We start from the raw sequence: 14357 nt of genomic DNA on the forward strand, positions 1-14357 counted from the left end.
AATAAAGTGGAGAACAAGAATGAATTACCAAGACTAATGAGTGCTGCAGACAGTGTAAGTGGGAATTTTCTCACCAACATTTCTTTTTGTTAACAAATGAGTTTTTATTTCTCCTAACGATTTTTTAAGTACAATCAGTGAGGACATTACCACCATCTTGAAATCATTCCAGTTACCTAACTTGCTGGTGATTTTACAAGATTTTATTAGCTTTTGAACACAAAATCTTGGCTGAAGCTCTGCTTTCTGCTGGCAATATTAACTTGCACAATTCTGAATTACAGCAGTAATACAGGCATTTGACACCCACAGTTACAGAAAAAGGTTATTACACAGTTCGGTCATCAGCTTGATACCGATATGCCAGTGCTCAAGGTGGGCAGCAGAAGCTGATATGCCACTGCTGAACTCAGAGACCGGTGTGCAGGCTTCCCCCTCCCTCCTCCATTTCACCCACTGGGAAAGCCACATCCTGCACTCTCCCAGACATACCTCTGTTGTCTCCAAACAGAAGAATAAGATAAAAGTATATTTTTATAAGAGAAAGGAATATAGTTCGGGACAAGAAAGCAGAGAGCTTGAAATCCGCACAACTGTATAGGACTGGAAATTCAGCTTTCCAGGCGTTCTTCCTAGAACAATCATAGTTGTCCAAACTCCTTTATATACCAGGGAAGTATATGAGAGGAAATGAAGAAAAAAAGCTGCCAAGAAGAGGCACCCTGTAGGGGAGGACACGTTCAACCTGTTAACTCTACCAAACACATTGCTTAACCAGCTCACTGCTACTCTCCAGGTAGCTCTTTGCTCTCTCCAGAGCAGAACACAGTGCAGGGAAAGAAGAGACCTGCGTAGCTTCCACAATCCTCATTGATGTTTTCCCTTCAACAGCAAATTATTATAATTTCCAGTTCTCCCAGCAGGAGCATCCTCATTTCATTTATAGAACAGTAATTCCCACCCACACATAATGAATTGCCGAAGTATAAAAGGACCGTGTGATGCAGCTGCAAACAAGGTGGAACAGGAGTGGAAATAAGGAACAGAAACTCAAGTCAAGTGTGATTTAGCACATGGCCACAAGAAAAAGCTGGTGCTAGACATGTAGTTAATACTCTGCAGACTGCATTTTGATTTTGGAATGTCATACACAGGCTGCATTTGTCAAGGCATCTTGAAGATAGGTTAAATCCTGTATATTTGAGAAAAAAGATCAGAGAAAGTGTGCTGTACAGAAGGGAATTCAAGTCTAACTTGGCAGGAGCACAGTTCCATATCACCTAGTTTGCAAGAAAACTAAACACCAAAATGAAAAAATCCCACAGTTATATATTTTTGTCTACGTGTTTTTCTTTCTTCACAAAATTGCCTAAGCCAGTACATTTATAGTAACATACTGGTGCAATAACAATGTAATGATTTTTAAGAGTTGTGTTTTCAGAAGCTTTTGGTCATTGTTTCCACAGTTATCAAACATCGCTATGGTAATCTGAAATCTCCTGGGACCTATCAACAGCTGGAGTTTGCGTTTCAGACTGCTTGAGCTAGCAAGGTAAGGACCTCGATCACATCAATTTTTTAACTGATGAAAAATGGTAAGCTGTAGGAGGGGGAGGGGGAAAGAACACAAAACCAAACATCCAACCCCAAAAAACCCTTGAACTAGAGAACATGTACATTCACTCGGGAGCTGATCAACTGCATTAGAAAGCAACAACAAAAAATGGGTAACGGAGAATTAGCAAGAGAAATAATTATGTCAATAAATAACTAGTGAATAACTGATTGACACCACAGTAAAGATTCACCAGAGAGACGCAACATAAGAAACTTGCCTCCAAAGCAAACATCAGCGCTGTGTGATAAGAAGTGTGTGTAAAATCATTCACAAGAGACTACTAATCATGCAAAAAAAGGCAAATAGTTTGCAAAATGAAGTTTTACAGATATTAAGCTTATTTCTAATCAAGTGTAATACTTAACTACAGACTTCAAAATAATAATAAACTTCAGGCTTTCTATTCCACAGGTGAAAACAATTATTGAGCATGAATTTCCCTGTGTCTGTGGTTACAATATGTTCAAGTCATACAGGAATAACATTCAGAATTACTATCTTCCAACTTGAAATTAGAAACCAGTAATCAGGGTACAAGACCAGTAACGAGCCAGGGCAAAGGCTGACCTGCCTCAGCATCTCATTTCTGACACCGACCAAGAGCAGATGCCCAGGAAAGAAAGAAAGCCTCTCCCAGCCATATGAAGTCTTCCAGTTCGGATTAACTGAAACCAGATTTTTTCCACAATAGGAAACAAAACCCGTAAAGACATGGGAAGGGGACAATTCTTATTACCTGTCCACATTCTTTAATGTTTGCAGAGAGCTGATACTAAACTTAGAAAGAATTAGGGGAAAAAAAAGACCTTGTTTTGTATTGTTTTCAGGGCATATCAAGGAGATATGCTTATTCCTGCAGCAAACAAAAAATTAGTTTCTGGGCTGTAACTCCTCCTCGTGATCTTCCGGAGGACATAATTTCTCTCCCTTCTCTTTCTACCAGGTAGTAGAGGGTGGAAGCCAAGGCAGGTCTGGCTCGAGACACCAACAAGGTAGGTACTCGCCTGGGAGAGGTGTCTGCTTGAAGCAGCAAAGACATCTCCGTCCTGCTATCTCTTCTGCTTACACCAGAGTCCTGAAAATCAGAACTGCAAGAACTGCTTGGATCAGGCCCAGACACTTCCAGCAGCAGCAAACACACCACAGCCTGCCCCTTACCCCCCTCCCAACATGGCTGCCTTTCCCTCCTCCCTCCTTAGCCCTCTCTTGCTTGCAGCAGGATGCAACAAAAATCCAGCACTGCCAATACCACAGCTGTATGCTCTCAGCAGGGCTGCTGCACATTTCAGTTTTTGCTGAATAACCCGCCATCTTCAGCTCGCCTTCACCTTCCCAGTGGCTGTACACAGCATTTCACACACCGCCCTCTTGCAATGCAGCTGTTCTCCTCCCCTCTTCCCTATTGAAGCTGCAATTCCCGCCCATCCCTCGGATCTCAATCACATGCAGCACTTCTAGTCCGCTCTCCGCCGCTAGCCACCGTGGAATCGTATTTGCTGCCTTCTGCGTGTGGAAACAACCGAGGAGCAGAGATGCATTTTCTCTGCTGATGCCTGACTCTCCACCAGGATAATCATCGGTGGCTGCTGACGACAGAGGACTTACTGATGGGCTCTGGCCTCAGTATTTTTAGATACTGCATAAAGACTTTGCATCTGAACTGGAATGTCAGAGGATCAGGCCAGACCCTATGAGTCACACAAGACCTGTAGAGCTAATAAATATCTCAGACTCAGTTTGTTACTTTCTACCCATATTCATCAAACTGGCCTCTAAAAATATGTTTTCTCTTTATGAAAGAAACTTAACGATACCACAGTTGACTCTTGAAAACACCTTGCTCAGATTCTGAAATAATCCCACAGAATTTGTTTTTTTAAGTTGTCTTTGTGAAAAAACTGAGAACCATACAGCAATTTAGCAGCTAAGCCACGGGATCAATAAAAGCAAAAGAAACCAAAGCATACCAACAATGTCTGACAAAGTCTGGTTGTGAATTCGTATCAAATGTTTTAGAGTGATCATGAAGCATCAGACCATGTGAATAAACTTGCCATGACCTGAAACCATCCTCAAAAACTTTAAAGTTAATTTGTAAAAGAAAAGCTCTTGAGCCCGCGTTGCATTTGGTTTTGTGAGGTGGTTTTAGGAAAGCACAGAAATATGGTATCCTGGTCGGTAACGCAGTGAACGCCAGTTCATTGGGACTGAAAGTGATTGCTTACAGCTTCAGGGCTGTAAATAAGAGCACAAATGTGTCTCTCTTGCACCAGCTTAATCTTTACCCTCATTATGGTTCTTTTCACCCACTTGTGCAAATACAAATGTTTAGTAAAGATGTAAAGCATAGGTCTAAGTGCAGTGTAACTTGACTCGCTCTTGCTAGAGAGGCCGACGTGCCCTGGCTAGGAGACAGAGCTGGGCGCTGGTACAAGCCCTGGGTGCTGGTTCTGTTTGTCGCACCACTGTCTATGCTCCCCCTTTGCACTGACATCTGATGGGATGGCACTGTCACTGGTGTGGTTTATACTGGTAGCAATCCAGGAGTCTTCAACGGAAAAAATGAAAGTCCCATAATCTACCTTATTCTAACAACAGCAGCAGCAACGTATCTGGGTTAAGAACTCATTTAAAAAGTCTATACCTCCAATTTCGGTGTATATATTTTTTGATAAAGGATTAAAGGGATTTTTTTCCTCTTTTCACATTACCCTCAGACAGTACCCTTTGTTGCACTATTTGAACAAGTACTAGTAATAATTACAAGCAGCTTTGGAATTACAAATAGTCACTTTATAGACAGACATGTCACAGAATGGTAGCACAATATTTCTGGGTAACTTTTTGTTCTTCAAATATTTTATTGTACTTACTTTTTAAAACATTCATCTCCAGATACCAATATTTGAATTCCAACTACTGCATACCTTAAACACCTACACCTAGGTGTTTAAGTCAGAAAACTAAGTTTTTAAACCTGCTCTTCCTTTTATGATCCTTTTATGCATAGTTTCGGGTTCGTTGGTTGGCACAAGGCGCTTCTACCAGATACTGTCTTTAGATATTCACCCTGCTTGATTATCTCATTTTGCCTGGTCATCAGCTTCACTTTTACATCATCTGGTAACCTAGATGCATTTGATGCAGCTGCACTTAAGTCCTTTATCATGCACTGGATATTCTCCGGTGGTCTTACGTCCTTTTATTTCTTCTGGTTTTATTAGGTGTCTATTGCAACTGAATATTTTACCCTGCACAGTTTCAATTCTTTATGAACACAGAGTATTTGCTGGGTTTCACAGTATGTGGTTTCCATTCACCACCTAAATGACTTTGTACATGAACAGAATAATCTGTGCTTAATTTTCCAAGTGCTTTTGTAGATCTGTTTAGAGTTCCCAGTCCACCTCATTTCCTTCCCCAATCATCAACTTTAATTGAGTTTTATGTCTTTTATGAAAGAAATTGAACTAAGTAAGGTGGCTTGAATTATAACCTTCTCCTAAGTCCTTACTCTACTAAATTGAGCTCTCCTGTTAAAAAAAATAACTAAATCTTAGATTAAAAAAAATGGGGCTAATCTCTAGTGACTTCTACCATATCTGTATTCTCTCATCTGATAAACCAACACCTTGTAGACTCCTCAGCTATATTGTGGATATGATGCACTCATCAAAACTGTGGAGCTATTTCAAAGCTAGATTTCAAACTACTTACTTTCACTGACAGGCAGCTGTTCACATCAATACCGAATATGATTTTAGCAGGACCATTTGCAAGAGTGGCTGCTCATAAATTTAAAAAAAGAGTTCATAATAACTTGTGATCCACTGATCTTTCTCTTGAAATGCTGCCAAAATTTCACTAACATGAATGATGATATGCAATTACAGCCTCTGTTTCAAAATAGGTAAGTAAAATGGTTCCAAGAACCAACATCTATTTTGGACTACTTTACACTGGCCAAATGAATTAAAACAAGGAACACAACTTTTTCCTCTGCCTGAGCAACGCAATTTGCATACAATTATGAAGCAGAAAGTAAAGAAAGGTGATATTGCCCAAATTAGAAGTAGACAAATTCCATTTATATGCACTTACTCTTAGCATCTCTACTGATGTCAATACAAGTTAAACAGTTTAAACCATACCTTCTCCAGTGACAGGTAGCCCTTGTTTTCCAGCCTCCTTGGTTGCACCCCAGCAAGTTTTTCTCCTCCTTGTTTTCAGTAATTCTAGAACAATTAAGACCTGTGCAACAGGAACATCATCTTTAGAGCACAACCAGCTGAGGAGGGAATTGGTGACTGCACAGCTGACCACCCAATCCACAGCCAGCCAGAAATACATACCTACAGGGCATAAAAGCCAACACTCCTTCGCATACAAATACCAGCAACTGTTATTCACACACCAAACCTGGGAGGTGACAAACCCAAGCCCACTAAGTCACACTGATGTTGTCTGTGCTTTAGCCTAACACACTCAGAAATCCACACACGTCTGAAGGAACAAAGAGTTTTCCACTATTCAGTCAAACAAATATCCAGATAAACCTTTGTCAGTCCATTAGGCTAATGAACCGGACAGAATCCCCCAAGTTTTTGTCCAACTTCCGCTGGGATTTTTTGGGGCATAGCTGGGATCCTACTACATATCACCTGGAAATCATTTTGGACAGTTTGTTGTCTTTTAGCACATGACCTGAGTTTAAAGCAGAAGTGAGATTAAAAGGGACTGAAAGGGAAATTCCCCTTCCCTTCAACAGCATTGTCTTAAAATGTCAAGTCGTTTCGAAACACCAAACATAATTGCCAAATTTTACCAAAGTAAAACCAAAACTTATTAAAAACCCACACATGTAAACTATAACCTCTGTTTACCAATGCCCAAAATAGTAATGGTTATTAATCAGCACAGCCACCATAAACTGTATGGATAGTCTCATATCCAAATCCTCTCTTACTCTGCAGAATCTTGACATTTAGATTTCATTTCCTGTACTTTTCTGTAGGAAATAAGAAAAATAATTACAGGTATCACTGCTATGCACATGAACAGTCATGATCAGATAGACTGAAATGTGTAGTTCATCCAGGTAAGCACAGGGCCTCTCGGAGATAGATGTAAATTAGAATGACAGAAAGACCTAGCGCACGTGAATTAGAAACAGGGATGCGTAAAAAAAGTTACCTCAACTTACATGAGATTTGAGATAAACTTATTAGATATTTTAAGTATTTTTCATATTTAATAGGTAACGTTTCTTTTAATTCTCATGGTTCTCCAATACAGTACTAGCTTCTGAAAAAAAGTTAAATATGTCTAACCCCAATCAAGCACAGGAGACTGGCACCTGGTCTGCCCTTAAATACAGCAGTACCAAAGACATGAGAGCAGCGCTGGAGAAAATATAAAAATTACCTCATGAACACACCAAAGGTCAGTACTGTCGAGATGGAGGAGCACAGAGAAATTAATTTGAATGGAAACGACACACTCTGAAGCAGAGGAGAGTCTTTTCTGTGAGTTAGTCCTCAATACATCTGACCTGCAGAAGGACCAAACCCCTGATGGTGAAAGCTAGCTATGTTCTACAGAGTAATTAGCTGGACATTTCTGTCTTTTCTAGTGTAACTCATTTTTCCTTTCACACTCGTATCTTTGTCTTAATAAGGATTTGTACATTTTGGATTTTGTAAATAAACTATTTCCTTTTACCATAACTAGGCTTGAATATGGATGGTTTTTCAGATCCCTGACCTACAGCAAAGCACTGGAAATTGTAAATGTGACGGCTGTTTTACCCAGCGCTGTGGACCGGGCCCTTCCTCAGGCACAGGCCATGCCAGAACCAGAAAGCCCAAGAGAAGCTGGCGTCCTTTGGTGTCCAACAAGAGCTGGGGAAGACCTCTGGTATAGACCGAGTCAGCAGGTGAAATACCCATGATACTCAACAATTTTCATAACAAAGGCCTTCACTTATCTAACACATTCCATAAACAGAAAGTGACAACAAAAGAAAACACTTCAGGGAGAAGGAGGAGTTCAGACTGAGTTTGTATTAACAGAGAAGTAGTCTTGTAATACGCAGCAAGTGCTGTTGCGACCTTAAATAGTCTCATCCCTCCATCATCTGTCTGCATGGTTCTCTACAGACTGGGAGACCTCATCACTTGGGCAGAACTGAAGACCCCAGAGCAAGGGAACATCTTTTGTTCTAGTAAGCCACAGAGGTGGCACTGCCAGGAAGTCGTAGATGGAATCCAATTCATGAAGTCTGTCTCCTATTTTATATCATGAAATATCTAAAAAGACAAAGATTCAAATATACTCACAGCAAAAAATATATTTAATGTTTTTATCTTTTTTGTGTATTGATGACATAAAATCAAATTCAACCTTTATTTAATTACTTGCAATGATTGGCACATTCTTCATAACAAATAACTATGTTTTGGAAAAAATCCTAAATTTATCATTTTGATCCTCATACTGTTAACACTTAGGATGTACTCAACTAATAAGTGCTTGCAAAACTGACAGACGTGTTGTTTATATAAATGTCATTAAATTGCTTCTGTTCTCCAGACGGATGGCTTAAGTCACTACAGTACAAATCTCAAAGAGTACAACTGTGTGCAGAATCTGCTACCTTACGTATTAACTACGGATCCCTGAAAGGCAAACTAATACTTATGAAATACATTTGTAAGGCATGAGCAGAACACTTGCAGGAGATGTTACTACGTTGTCCACGCTAGTTTACAGCAACTGTCAGGAACTCTTTTGTCATGATGCATGGGATAAGTGGTCTGTATGTTACCAAGCAATAATTCAAAGCAGCAGACTAATGATTTATACATATGATCAATCTTTACTAAAAATTCATTACACTAATGAAGCTTCACTTTATCCAAATGGTGGCATCCTTTGAAAAAGGGGAAGGGTGGAAGGAGAAGGAAGGAAATTTAATCAAACCAGTTCTGCTGCTGCTTCTTTAATTTAAGCAGGAAAAAAAATAAACTAACGATGAGGTTGTGTTTCTGAAGGAAGCAAGGCATGAAACATCCCACTGTTGCACAAACTGCTCATTCTCTTGTTATTTGTTAGATACAGGGAACACTGTGCAGAGAGAAACCAGTTCAGCAAACTGTCAGCTCAGGCCTACATGCAGTCCTGTGAGAGCTGGGAACGACACTTTGATACACATCATCTCCCAGAACCCTGAAATAGTTTAGGGTCGAGGGCCCAGGGAGAGAAGCTTAATAAGAGAGACTCAATTTTAGCCGCTACTCTATTTTCTGTTAGCATTTGTCAAGTACGCATGACTGCGTTATTTGGTATCAATAGACAATTAACCTGTTGTAGTCTACCGTAATATAAGCTTCAGTTTAGCAACTAATTAGACTGACATTGCAACAGTAATCATTTGTGCTGGCACTCCTGACACAGCTAAAAAACCTTCTTGAATTACTGTGGAGATTATATTGTATCAGGCCCTAAACACTCTCTTCTGCTGTCTATTCTTGCACAATAGGTGAACAAATAGCAATTGATAAATTGTGTCATTCTTTTTTACATGTGTCCGGTTGACAAAAGAAGAAAAAAAAAAACACCACATACGCTGAATGACTAACTCCTCAAGTGTCTCCAGGACATCTGGCTTCCTTAGGTTTCTGTCAAGCCTGTCATTGTCAGTAAACAGTGCTGCGAGCAAGTGACTCAAATACTTTATTAAATTAACTCTTCATGCTGGAAAAAAATTCCTAGCTCATATGTAGTACAAAGTTGTTTAACCGTCTGAGCTCCATGACCAGAAAAGCAAAAAATGCCTTTCTGAAACCAAAACATTTCAAGGTTAGAGAAATGATATTATTACGCATGAAAAACACGCTGCGCTTAAAGAAGAGCAGTAGATTTCCCTGACTTGAGACACCACCAGTTCAATCACCAGAAAGATCAAAAGCAGCTATTTGCTCAAAATAATTGGCTGCTTCTTAAAATTTTCACACATCGGTGATTTTGCCATTCCTACACCTCCACTCTTGAAAACTCAGCAGTTGACCTGATGATCCATCAGGACAGCTGAAGAATGGATTATTGTTTGTATATAAAATATCCAATCATGGCCTAAAATATTCAGTGCACACAAAAGTGATTTAAAAATATTTTATTTGGTCAGCAGCAAACATTTTCTTGGAATATAAATGGTGCCTACAGCTTTTTGTAATCTTATAAATACAGTGTTGCTTTTGCTCAGAAATGCAGCGTTGTAGTGGTCGACTAAAGGATTTGTCATTCTCCAGTGTTTCATTTTTATGAACCTCAGAAAGGTTCCCAGCAGTCGAGCTTCTTATCAAGCTGTTGCAGAAATCTACAGCTTCACTTTAAAACTCATGGTTGTCCTGTACCTCAAAGTTTCTTGCAACAATCCAAGATTACTGTCCATTATAATAAGAGCCAGCATTCAACGGGCCAAGAATAGCAACCTAAGTACATGGGGGTTTAAAATAATTACCTACAAAGCAAAGGACAAAGTTCTTTGTACAGCTGGAGATAAAAAGGTTTTGGTGAAGAAGAGTCGGGGGGAGAATATTAAACTGTTTGCTTATGCGATGTGTACAGCTTTTTATGTAAAAAGAAGGTCTGTTAACTATTGCAACAGGCAAAACCAGAATGGGAAAGGGATGAAAAATTAAACAAGGTGGATAAACGTTTACCATGATGCCACTGACCACTGAGAGCACACAGACTTTTAATATAATTCTCTTCTCATGCCATTTGAGAAAAGAAAAAAAAGCAAGCATAATCAGGAAAAACCTTCTGAAAAATTTACTTGCAAAGGGAATAGATGTTGTTATCCAGCAACAGATGTCCAGTCCGCATACCTACTGCAGGACTGCCGCAACACCAAGTGAATATTAAATGAGACTTTCAGAATCTTATGCAATTGTGTAAGTCATTATCCCCAAAGGAAAACATATTAAATCATTCAAACGTTATTTGCCCCACAATGTTTAAAAGGAAGTCTCAAGTTGCAAGGATCACATTTGAAAGCTGTTACTACTTCAACCTGAATAGAAGTATTGAGGCACTTGGCTGCCAGCCTTCGATATATGAAACAATTCTGATTCGGTAGATCTTTCCCAGTTTAGCAGAGATTATTTAGAAAAAAAAAAAAACAAACAATCCACCACCAAAACAGCACTCTCGGTCTACCATCAAAATTGCAGGTCAGGGTCATTCTTCTCTAGATTTACTAGTCTCAGGTGCCTGAGTTTTGAATTACAGACTGTCCAACTCCTTATTATGCTGGCAGCCTCGCAACAACGCATAGAGCTCAGCTTCCATGAAATTCAGGTATGGGCCATTTGACGCATATTATACAGAAAGAGATAGCTACCCTGAAGTAAGTGTCTGTGTAAAAACTTGTTACTTCTTCTAATCTTGCAATTATCCTTCAGTATCTTCTCTCTTCCCCTCTCTCGCAACATCACAAGATTAAATACAAGTTTAAAACCACATCTGACAACTTTTCTGAGGTTTTTGGCATCTCTCTTGCATTGTTCAATAATTTTTCTCCCAGTTCAATAATTATTTTTCCACTTGCCAATAGGATGTTTGACATTATTTATGTCTAAAGACTCCAGTCCATGGAATTACTATATCGAATGCCTTTCTTTTTTCAGCAAAAACAAAACACTCCTCTGCTTAATTAATTCCATTAGGTCTTTGATTTATATAAAAATAATTAACAGCAGAAGCTGATGCTGAAAAAAACCAGAACAACATTCTCCACTCCAAGTCAAGGGGCATGCAAAAAACTTTCTGACATGGAAGTGCTCTTTATCCCCAATTTCTGCCCAAGAAAATAAATTTTCATAGTTACCTCTGACGCAGACTATACTACCAAAGGCTAATGCCCCAACTGTGCAAGTGGAGGGACAAGGTGGAATAAAACTCCACAGCAGCGTTACAGCTGCAGACATACAAACTGTGACAGATATTACCACTATGGAGGAAAGGCAACAAACCTTTAGCTCTTTTTTGTCTGCCACGAGACGTTCAATGATCTCACAGTATCACACATTTTCCTTTAGTTTTTAGACCTTGTGGTTTTCAATCATACAGTTTTAGATTTCTAAGTTTAACAATTCCTCTGAACCATTAACATACTATTCAAGTCCTCAAAATGAACAGGACTGACAGAAATTACAAGCTCTGCTATCACTTGTTCACTGTTGTCTTTTTTTAAGGACCTCATGAGAATTAAGTCTTCCCTGATCGCTTATAATTAGCTCAGCCTGGTTTGGATGCAAGTAAATGCAAGAGAAACATCTGAGGAGCTACAAATTTAGGATGTGGCAGCTCAGCACTGAAAATTAGTCCCCGTCCTCCAACGAGGGCAATGGTAACCACTTCAGAAAATCCTTCTCTCACCCACTCCAGGTTTTTGCGTGTGCTCCTGTCTCCATACAGTACCAATTAGGTGAAGCACAGGCCACCTAATGAATAACCACCTCTTTTATAGTATTTTTCAGATTGGGAAACCAGTCAGGAAACCAGCAATCCCAGTTTCACTGATCTGGACAGCCTGCCCAATACTGACTTGAAATACGTGGATTGCTACCAGGCAGTTCATGTAATCATGACATATGGTCACTTCGACCGTTTTCCCTTTCTGCTTCCGCGTTCAAAAACTGCACATTTTTTCTTGTTGCAAATTTAAGACACTGAAAATACATCTTTTAGAAGACATAAAAATGCAGAAATGCATTGCATAAGAGACAGTCAAAGCTTTAACATACGACAGTGAGTTGCCTAGGAAATGACAGTACATGTAAAAGACTTATAGGGACTTATCGTATCCTCATTCCTCTTGAAATACACTTACTGGTGTCAAAATTACACATTAGTCAAGGTCAGGGAACACCTCTTCTAATTTCAGCCGTAACCGCAGTGAGCGCAAGCACATAACAGAAAAATTAGCTGCTCTCTTGAGACATGTGACCTGTAGAAAATCTTAAGCATTATGCACACTAGAGACCAAACATTTGGGGACAAAAACAGAAATAAAAGAAGGAAATTTAACTGAGACAGAGTAAGAATCTGCACACCAAGAAAGATGAAAAAGTACAGGGAAGTTGTCTGCATAAAGCTGCAGCTGAAAAGTAGTTTAAGCTGAGGAAACAGTTAAATTCTTGAACGGGGAAAACGTAATGCCATGGCTGTGGGTTCCTTTCTTAAGGAAACAAAAAGTTCCTTAAAAACTTGGAACCAGACAGCAGCTCTGGGTAGTTTGCAACTTGTATCACCATAAAACTGAGCTTATTAGGACTAAATGTCTTCCAGCAAAGGGCAAATGCAAAACTTTTCATTTCTCTCTAGCCTGTATGATATCGTCGGTGCTTTTTCCTCTTAAAACTGGGACTCGATCAAAAGAAATTGTGCCTGCAGGAAACTGAGGAGTTGCAGAGTGGATTTCAGGCAGGCATCCATCCTCATCACGGCAGGCTCAGCAGGGGCTGGGCTCCAGAACTGCAGCGTCAACACAAAGGGGTGATTAGATCATAAATTTTATTAAGAATCTCTGTATGCTTCTTATGTGTGCTGATAGCACCATACATGCTCCAAAGAGCAAAATGTGGCTGTTTGCCTCTCATAACAAGCAGGAGTAACCTGTGAGGAAACTAGTTAACTCATAGGCAAGCATTTGGCAAACACAGATCATGTCTTCACTGGCTTGCTGCCAAGCTGCCCATTTCTTTTTCTCTTCTAACAGGAGACATCTCAACAGTCTACGAATTCAACACATGAAAGAAAAATACAGTATTATAAACATATTTTCTGCAAAAATCCAATGATGAAAGACTACTCACATGCATGTGTCCTAATAAGACAAACCTCTAATTTATGCTGTGGTGTTATTACAAATATGTAGCAGTGCAGCCTAGCAATAAAAATAAGCAGTTGCATTTCATGTACAACGACAACAACCACTCCCAACAGGAACTGGCCAACAGTCCCTGGGAAAAGCAGATACTGCCACAACTGAAGAGGAAGGAAAATTCAGAATAGCAATTTTTTCTATTTCTGTATTGCACATTCAGGGAAAGTTGCACGATTATTTGTGTGCTCATGATAAAGACAGTCAACTTTTTTTTTCACTGAGCTGGCAGAGAAAACAAGAATTAACCTATGGATTGCTAGGAAATACTAAGAGAATTGTTATGGTCTGAGATCTATTTCACTAGTAAGAAATGATAATTCAAGAAAATGTCACTAATTATGATACTGATGCCAAACATGTAAAACCCAAATGTGGGCACGAGATCCTACGGCATTTCACTTCAAAGAAACACAGAAATCCTGATGATGCAAGTCTAACTTCCTTTTTGGTTTTGCTACAGAGATAATTTCATTTTATGGCTTTTAAATTAGAAAATAAGGAAAACAATCTCTGGAGCTTACTGTTATGGATGAAAGAACAGGTCTTACAGACCTGCCAAGCAGTAAACTAAAAGGCAAAAATATCCCAATTAACAAGATTTGACTTCAATAAATAGCTTCCTCTGAACACCGATTTCCCCATGAAATCTCCCGTAATAAAAAAAGAATAGCGAGAAACACAGTATTTTTGTTCTGACTCAGTACAAAAATAACTCTCCAAGAGACTCCTCAGTAGTTTATAATTCTTTTCAGAATTCTTCTTTCACCTTTCCACACAAAACACAGC

Source organism: Grus americana, chromosome 7 (genome assembly GCF_028858705.1).
Source record: "Grus americana isolate bGruAme1 chromosome 7, bGruAme1.mat, whole genome shotgun sequence".
Lineage (NCBI taxonomy): Eukaryota > Metazoa > Chordata > Aves > Gruiformes > Gruidae > Grus > Grus americana.